At 41.2% G+C, this 9218-nt stretch overlaps 1 long non-coding RNA gene across 1 annotated transcript in view; it reads left to right on the top strand.

Moving 5' to 3' along the window:
* Positions 1–866: 866 nt before the first annotated feature.
* Positions 867–9218, top strand: part of LOC126983156 (uncharacterized) — a 29127-nt gene continuing 20775 nt past the window's right edge. Inside the window, exon 1 of the long non-coding RNA XR_007735560.1 lies at positions 867–944. This is a non-coding gene — a long non-coding RNA (uncharacterized LOC126983156). The remainder of the gene's footprint in view (positions 945–9218) is intronic.

The following is a 9218-nucleotide window of genomic DNA, read 5'->3' as shown; positions in this document are numbered from 1 at the left end:
ATATAGAAAAATGAATATTTTGCTTTTGTTGAGTAAAATTAAGATGTTTCTGCATGCTTTCCTCAAGTATTAAGTTTCTAATGTGAAAATTAAGTGATTTATTATATGTTATTGATTCTGAAAATATAAGTGATTATCTCTGCATTTGGTGATGTTTGTGCATCTAGCGTAAAATCTGAGGATTTTATAGCCAAACAATTAATCTTTATTAGGAACGACTTTGAATTTTTTGATACCGCTGCTCATGGAGACTCATATATGCCTAAGGGAGGTGCCTGTTTTAGTTTCAGGTCGCTAGCTGCTTTGGTTTTGAAAATATTTAAATTTTAAATTTTTGAAAATCGGCCCCCTGCGAATCGGCCCCGCGCCCCGTTTCCCGTCAAGAGATTGTGAAGTCTATGGCCTTTGGTAATAAATGTCTACGCAAAATCATGGGATATCGCTGGAATGACTTTGTGTCAAATCGGCGACTACTCCGAGAGACTGATGCTACATATATTACCTGCATAGTCCGTCAAAGTCATCTCCGGCTATACGGCAATGTGGCACGCTACCTAGAAGCTAATCCTGTCCATCGGGTTGTCTCTGTAAGAGACAATCCTAAGTGGAGGAGGCCAAGGGAACACCCACGGAGTTCGTGGCTTGACTAAGTTCATAGATCCTGCCAGGAGGTACTCATGATGGGGTGGGGACCTGCATGGAGACTCGCCCGGAGAGACCCCCGGAGTTGGCGTCGTAGGGTGGGCGAGGCGACACGCCCCCCGCCGTATTCTCCCATTATTTGATTGATTTGCTTTTCAGACTACCTTGACTACCAGAGCAGGAACAGCGGTCGTCAGATGCCCTTCCTCCTGAGGTGCCCTCTACACCCAAACACGACGAATGTACCTCTTGCTGTCTCGCTCACCGGAAAGCCATGTGCAGAAGCTACGAACTTACTAAGGGTGAGAAGAATGCATCTTCTATAACACACCTAAGACAAATGTACATAAACAAGCAGACATAAACAAAACAAACACAGACCTCTGTAGTGTGGTGTAGTTGTTTAGTACTCGCTTCACAACAGAGACCCTGGTTTCGATTCCCAGGCAAGTACCCTGTCCACCTAAGAAGGAATGAGTACTGGGAGTCCGACAGGTGTCTCACGGGTGCCTGTCGGGTGTGTGTGATTGTGATGGGAGATCCTTGCTGTACCCAATGATCCTTCAACATACATCTCCAAGCTCAAAACGAGGCTGCATTATTCAACATCTTTTGACAGAAGACCCTTCCAACAGGAGATACATAATTCCAGGCTGGAGGCTACAGAACGTTTGATCTCAGACCTTACTATCATTTCCGATTGGGGCAAAAAAAACTTGGTGTCCTTCAACGCCTCAAAAACTAAATTTCTCCATCTGTGAACTTTATACAATCTTCCAAACACCTATCCTCTATTTTTCGATAACATTCATCTGTCTCCTTCTCCCACAATAAACATCCTCGGTCTATCCTAAACTCAAAATCTAATGTGTGTGAGGGCTCCATACACAGCTCTTTTGGACAGAATGGATTCAAAGGCTTTCCGTCTCATCAATCCTCCCTTCCCTTGCTGACAGCCTTCTATGTACCTCATAAAGTCCGCCGTAAGGTTTCCTCTCTATCTGCTATCGGTATTTTCATGCTGACTGCTCTTCTAAGCTTATTAATTAACTGCATTCCTTCCCCCCTCTTGCGGCCCCGCAGCACTGGACTTTCTGCTCTAGCTCATCCCTATACTGTTCAAATCACTTAGGCAAGTTATAACAATGATCTTGATTCTTTCATACCATACACCGGTAAACTCTGGAACAATCATCCTTTGTCTGAATTTCCTGCTTCCTACGACTTAAACTCTTTCAAGAGGAAAGTGTCCAGACACCTCCCCTCCCGGATTTGACCTCTCTTTTGGCCACTCTTTTAACTTTTTTTTTAATAGTGGCAGTGATTAGCGGGCTTTTTTTCTCATTATTACTTTTTTTGCCCTTGAGGTGCTTCCTTAGCTGTAAAAAAAAATAAAAAAGAAGAAGAAAACAGGAGGCTAGTGGGCGGGGCTTCTTCTCTGACGCAGTCTCACCTGAAGCTAAACAGACTACTCTGTTCAGCCATAGGTGAGAAGGTGTCTGAGACAAAGCATCGCCCTCAACCTTCCTACTCACTCTACCTGAATATGTACTTTTACTTTGATAAAGTTTTTAATTCTTTGTTTTAGTTTTCATAACCTAAAGTTCATGTAAGATATTTGCCAATGAACTAGCTAATTACGATTGGATGTTTGGGGAAAGGGGAGGTGCAACATAATATGCATGAGTTCATTTTGGTGACGAGCAGGGAGTACTATCTGTTGACGAGCATACACGCATGCAAACACACACTCTCTCTCTCTCTCTCGTGCGCGGCCTGATCACCTGACCCGACGTTAAGAACTAAACCTCTCACTTATATTTTCGTTTGTTTTCCCAGATTAATAGAGCAATGGCGTTGAAGAAATGTTCATCGTGTTCCGGGAACTTTTCATCCCATTTTTTTACAGGACGCTCCTCGGTTTGAAAGATTTGTCTGTTGAGAGAGCAAATGGAAACCAGACTTCTTGAGCAAGATGACAGGCTAACAGCTGGCCAGATCACTGAACTAACCCAAACTGTTGAAACCTTGCAGGAATTTATCCAGGCCAACATCGTCGTACTACCACTGATCGTCCCATCACCCGCCACGCCTGCTCTTCAAGCCCCGCCAGCACCCCCCACCCCCCGACCCCAGCGCCATTTACCCTACTCATTGCTTCAACAGATTTGCCATACTAGAAGAGGAGGAAGAGGAGCAGAACGCTTTCCTGGTTGGGGACTCTGTGATTCGCCATCAGGTGGTTGAATTCTGTGGAAGAGTCTCCCGTTTTAGGCGTAATTATTGTTATCTTATTCGCGACAATATGGTGAAATTCTTCGAAGAAAATAATATAATAAATAATTCGCAATATGGCTTCCGTAGTAAACGTTCGTGTTTAACTAACTTACTTGATTTTGTTCATTATATTTTTGAGGTGTTCGATGAAAGTAGATCAGTAGATATCATATATCTGGATTTTCAAAAGGCATTTGATAAGGTCCCCCACCAACGATTGCTCAGCAAACTATTGGCGCACGGTATCTCGGGTAACATTCACAATTGGCTTGTGGACTGGCTCTCTGACCGGAAACAGAGGGTAGTTCTAAACGGTGTTACATCTAATTGGCTCGATGTCAGAAGCGGCGTACCTCAAGGATCAGTGCTTGGCCCCATGCCTTCTTAATTTATGTTAATAATATCGATGATGGGCTCACTTGCAAAGTATCAAAATTTGCTGATGACACAAAAATTGTTAGTAAAGTAACTGTGACACTCGACGAAGAAGCTTTACAATCAGATCTAGATCGACTTGCACGTTGGGCCAATCAATGGCAAATGAAATTTTACGTTGACAAATGTAAAGTGTTGCACATCGGAAAAAATAACAATCGCGTTCGGTACGTAATGAATGGCAAACAACTTTCTGCAGTAAGTAAAGAAAAGGATCTTGGAATTACTATATCAAGCGATTTAAAGCCCGGTCAGAATTGTTCAGAGGTAGTTAAAACTGCAAACAAATTGGTTGGCTTCATCGGACGAGTCTTTAATAATAAATCGGAAAAAAGTAATATTAAAACTGTATAATTCGTTGGTTCGACCCCGTCTAGAGTACTGTGTACAGTTTTGGTCTCCCTATTACAGAAAATACATAGAAAAGTTGGAACGAGTTCAACGAAGAGTAACAAAGATGATTCCTAGGTTGAGAAATTTATCATATGAACAAAGGCTTAAAGAAGTAAATTTATACAGCCTATCAAAACGAAGAATGCGAGGCGATCTAATAGAAGTGTTTAAAATGTTTAAAGGATTCAGTGATATTAATGCGGAAGATTACTTTACAATTGATCGATCAAATAAAACAAGAAGAAATCGCAATTTGAAGATAAGTGGTTAAAGATTCTCGTCGCACGAAGCTAAACACTTCTTCTTCAATCGAGATGTTAATGTTTGAAAGTCTCTACCCTGTGATGTCGTTGATAGTACAACAGAGGCGGTGGCTGAGTCGTCAAAGTAACGGCCCCGTGTTCAGGAGAACGCGAGTTCAATGCCGCCGAGTGGCTTAAAACTACCCACATGCTGTCCAGAAGACCACCTATCAACCCGGACTCTAGATTCTAGGATCAAAGATGAGCTCTGGGAGGGCAGCATGAGCCAATGCAAGATGGCGCCACTATAAACACTCGCCTGCGCCAGAACGGGCTGGGCCGACCATCAGGACCCACCGGGAAGAAGCCTACCGGCGCAATAGGCCGCAATGTAAAAAAAAAAAAAAAAAAAAAAAGAAAAGTTACGGCCTTCAAGAATAGACTAGACAAGTATTTTGAATCCAACCAGCAACTAAGATATTACTCATTGTCGTAATAACGTTAAGTTCTTTCGAATACTGGTGTCCTTGTCCGCTTTTATCGCCCGGTTAGTGGTAGCAGTAATGGTAGTTCTTTCTTCTTTCCTATATAATTTCCATGCAGTTTTTCCATGCTGCATGGTTATTTTTCCTGTTCTGCCAGCTTTGGCTGGAGGGATGGGGGGTGGGGAGGAGCCTTCGCCTTTGCTGTCCTTCATCTTCCACCTTTGATTAGATAGTTAGTGTAGCTTGTCACAAACAGCCTCGTGAGGACCAGCAGGTCTGCTGTTGTTTGTTCTTCCTTTGTGTCCTTTGTGCGTCCTTTGTGACATCACAGCTGCCCTGGACGAGGTCTCCCCTGAGTCTTCTGATGACTCTCTTTTTGTTATCCAAGCAGGTACGAACGACTAGATCCTCCAACATCTTAATTTCAGGAATTCTACCACGGATATTGGCGGCGAGCGACTTATTCAGCAAGGCCTTCAGCCTTAATTAACAGCCGTTTACAGACTCTCTGCAGGGAGCTCGACGTCGAGTTCTTAATGCCTGGGACAATTTCTACGGCCAGGGTGGGCTCTTCCAAAGAGACGGACTCCACCTGTCCCCCCGTAGGAACAGCCAGATTCGGAAGGCTCCTTAACGATGCAGTACGTGACACCCGGACAAAAAACTTCTCTCGGCTGCGTCTCTCCACCCTGCTCTTGTAAACAGATGGCATACAGCTCAACAAACACCAAACCGTGGAACTGCAAGTAACACCACCTCCATTATTAAACCTCAAGATAATCTAAAAGTCATAAGTCCTAAGAATCAAGTTTGATGAATTGTGATGTCCTGTTACAACATAAAACAATGACGTAATTGCTATAACCGAAACATTTATTGATACCACAAATATTGTTTTAAGTTCAGAATACAACACAGATGGCTACAGATTCGTCAACAAAGATCGTGTCAACCGTACAGGTGGTTGTGTCGCCCTTTTCGTCAAAAGCTATTTCCATCTCACCGACAGAACACCATAGAGACAGTAACGTGGAACATTTGTGCGAGCGAGTAAATATTGCAAAAAATAATCTAAATATATCCGTCACCGGAAGCCTCCGGGGCAATCACTCGAAGATGAAGTTGAAATGTACAGTGTTTTAAGGCAGTCACTTAATAACAGCGACTCACTGATATTAGGAGACATTAATCTCCCTAATATTGACTGGGTGACACTGTCGGGTACAAAGGACGAGTCATATAGAATGACCGAATTTTTAGAAGATAATGACCTAAGTCAAATGGTTACTGAACCAACTCGACAAAATAACATATTAGACCTTGTTATAGCGACCGAAGATATCCTAGTCAGTTATGTTACGGTAGGAGAACATCTCGGTTCTTGCGATAATAAATTAGTGCGCGTCGACATTACAGCTCAAACAACAGCCACTGAAAATAAAGTAATGGTGGCCAATTTCAAAAGAGCAAATTTCGTAGAAATCCGGCAAAAGCTAACAGAAATACAACTAACAGATGATTGCAACATGGAGGAAGCCTGGCTAAACTTTAAAGATCAACTACTCACTCAGCAGAACACATTTGTCCCATTCGGCGAGAAGCGAGGTAAGACTAATAAATGTCCACCTTGGCGAAATTAAACATTCGATTGAGGAGAGAAAGTTGTCTTACAGGCTAAAGAAAGAGCAAAACACGCCCGAAAACATTAAACTTTAACATGAAGCCAGGCGGCAAGTTAAAAGATTAGTATGTCAGGCAAAGCGTAGATATGAAGAAAACATTGCAACCAACCGTAAAAATAATTTGAAATCCTTCTTCAGTTATATAAACAACAGGGAGGCGAACAGAGGTGTAATTGGACCTCTAACTAACAGTGACGGGGAATTAGTGTCTGACAGCCAACACGTTGCGAACTTGTTAAACAGTTATTTTTCCTCGTTATTTGATATTAGCAGTCTTCCCACCATTACCACCAACACCTGCAACAGTACTAACGAAAAATCTCGTTCATGCATTGTCTAACTTTGTCCCGGACCTGACAAAGTATATCCTATACTTCTTAAAGAAACAAAGAGAGAAACTTTTGGATTAGAAAAAGGCTAACGTAACACCTTTAAAAAAACAGGAGATAACAAAATACTGAGTAATTACAGACCCATTAGTCTAACTTCAGTTGTAGGTAAGCTATTCAAAAGCATAATTAGAGACAAAATTGTGAGTTACCTTGAAAGCCACTAATTGATTAAAGATTCAAAACATGCCTTCCGCAACAAAAGATCATGCCTATCCAATCAACTGACCTTTTACAACGACCTCTTCTTAGTTTATGAGGTAACCATATCACTGGACGTAGTCTATCTTGATTTCCAGAAAGCGTTTGATAAAGTTTCATGCCAAAAATTACTTTATAAATTAAAGCAACAAGGTATTGACGGTTAAGTTCACCAAAGGATCGCGATTTGGTTGAGTAACAGACATATGAGAATGGTGATCGACGGATTTAATTATCTCAGAGTGGAAGCCCGTCACTAGTGGCGTCCCTCAGGGCTCGGTTCTTGACCCAGTGCTCTTCATTATTTTCATCAGCGATGTGGACGTTGGAATCAGTAATCTCATTGGTAAATTTGCAGACAACACAAAGATTAGTAACTCGGTTCTCATTGACGAAGACAAAGCCTCCAAGAAGATTTGCATAAAATTTCAGCTTGGTCTGCTGGATGGGAGATGCCCTTTAATATAGATAAGTGCCAGGTTCTTCAAGTTGGAACAAGAAATAAAAAGTTCGATTACGAAATGCTTGGCCTTGAACTCAAAAGCGTTCAATTCGTCAAGGACCTGGGTGTCAAAATCGCGTCAAACTTGAATTTCTCACAGCAGTGCATCGATGCAGCAAATAAAGCAAACAGAATGCTGCGCTTCATCAAGTTAAGATAAACTTTTTATTCAAAAATAAAGATGCAGTACTTCCGATTCACAATAGTTTAGTCAGACCCCACTTTGAATACGCGGTACAGTATTGGTCTCCCCACCATGCAAAGGACATTGTTAAGCCTCATTGAAGCACATAGTAAAGTAATAGCTATAGGCTTCTTAGTATGCTACAGTAGGCAGTTTTAATTATTATATCCTTAAAATATAACTTTTTCTATAATATGGTCAACTAGACTTTTCACATTTATTATCATTATTTTTTTATTATTATAAAAAAATAACAGAAAAAAATATTAAGAATTCTTAATTTCAGATTCTAGGTAAGCCATTTGTTAGTAGAAAGGCTGAATATGAAGCCCGAGTAATATTAAGAAGATTGGTGAATAAATAAAGAAGTTTATGATTTTAACCTTGGAGGAAGAATAGATGGAGTGGCCCTCAGCGGGCGCCGCTCTTCACTGCGAGGTGAAGCATGGGGGGTAGGGGTGGGCGGAGCCTAGCCGGCGAACAAGTCCACCCATAACATTAGCTTTCTCGCTCCCAGATCGTGGGAGTAAATGAGCTTGTCTGCCTTATTTCTTGCACATATCATATGTTTTTCGTTATTTAACTGCTGCAGTATATGTACTAAGGATGTATGAACAGGTTTTCATAGAAAAAACATCAGCATTTCCTTGTTTTAGACCCTTCTTTTCTTGTATTTAATCTTTATATTTTATTTCATTTGCATTAACTTGTATTAAAACAACTCTTTTATCACTTATTAATTACTCCATAAATGATATCACTGTCTCGTATCCCTGGTAGCGTGATCCGGCTTAAGTTGTTATTGGAGGCTGGAGTTCGGGGATAAACAAGGGAAAAAGAAAATATACATTTAATTAAAATTAAATGAAAGTAATTGCCTTACGCAATATTCTATGCTCTGACGATCATAACACTCTGGCATATTCAGCAATGGATGCAACATATGACAAACGACATGTCTTAAACATAATACTACAATATGTGCTCAGTTGTTGCCAATAATAACACTCGTCATTTCACAAGCAGTGGTTTGTATGTCTCTGCTTACATCACAATCATTATGTACTCTCCTCACAAATTCTAATAACACACTCATATAGTATAATCTACTACAAGTCACGGAAGCACCAAATTATACCACACCCAGTGGTTTTACCTTTGCTTTACATCGCAATAAAATAATCACAATCCTGTCCCACTCATAATCCTACTACACATCTCCTACAATATAATCTCCAGGACAATACAGTCGGTTTCCCTTAGATTCTCGAATTTCTACTCACGCTTAAGATCACAACAGCCATTCTCAGCTGATTGAGTAGCAGGTCTGCTTGAGGCGAGAACCAAGCTCGGTCTGCTCATACCACTGATATCTAGGTCATATTTTTCTTTGCTTGAGGCGGACTTACATCCTTGACACGCCTTAATTTTCTACATAACCAGTGGCCAATACTTCCTGTCACACCCATTGGCTCGCTCATTATGTTGTATTGTTTTACTTTTCCTGCTATTCGTGATTCACCCTTAAGACACTCCCACAGTGACTTTTCTGTTCAGTTATTTGCTTTAACATGTCGTCACGACTGACGTCACAGGTTTAGAGTCTTTTTCAATGGTTGTCCACAATTCTGACCACGCCTACTGGGTATCTATTTTTTGTATCTGAGTCTGGGTATCTGTTTTCCTTTACCCTCGTTGTTTCCCCTCTTTGTTATCGTTTGTCCTATGAGATGTTTACACTGTTGTATATCTGTCACCCTACTTGTTAGTGTTTGTCCTGTCAGAT

The sequence above is a fragment of the Eriocheir sinensis genome, chromosome 53, assembly GCF_024679095.1.
Source record: "Eriocheir sinensis breed Jianghai 21 chromosome 53, ASM2467909v1, whole genome shotgun sequence".
Classification (NCBI taxonomy): Eukaryota; Metazoa; Arthropoda; class Malacostraca; order Decapoda; family Varunidae; genus Eriocheir; species Eriocheir sinensis.
This window is presented reverse-complemented; position numbering and strand designations above follow the sequence as displayed.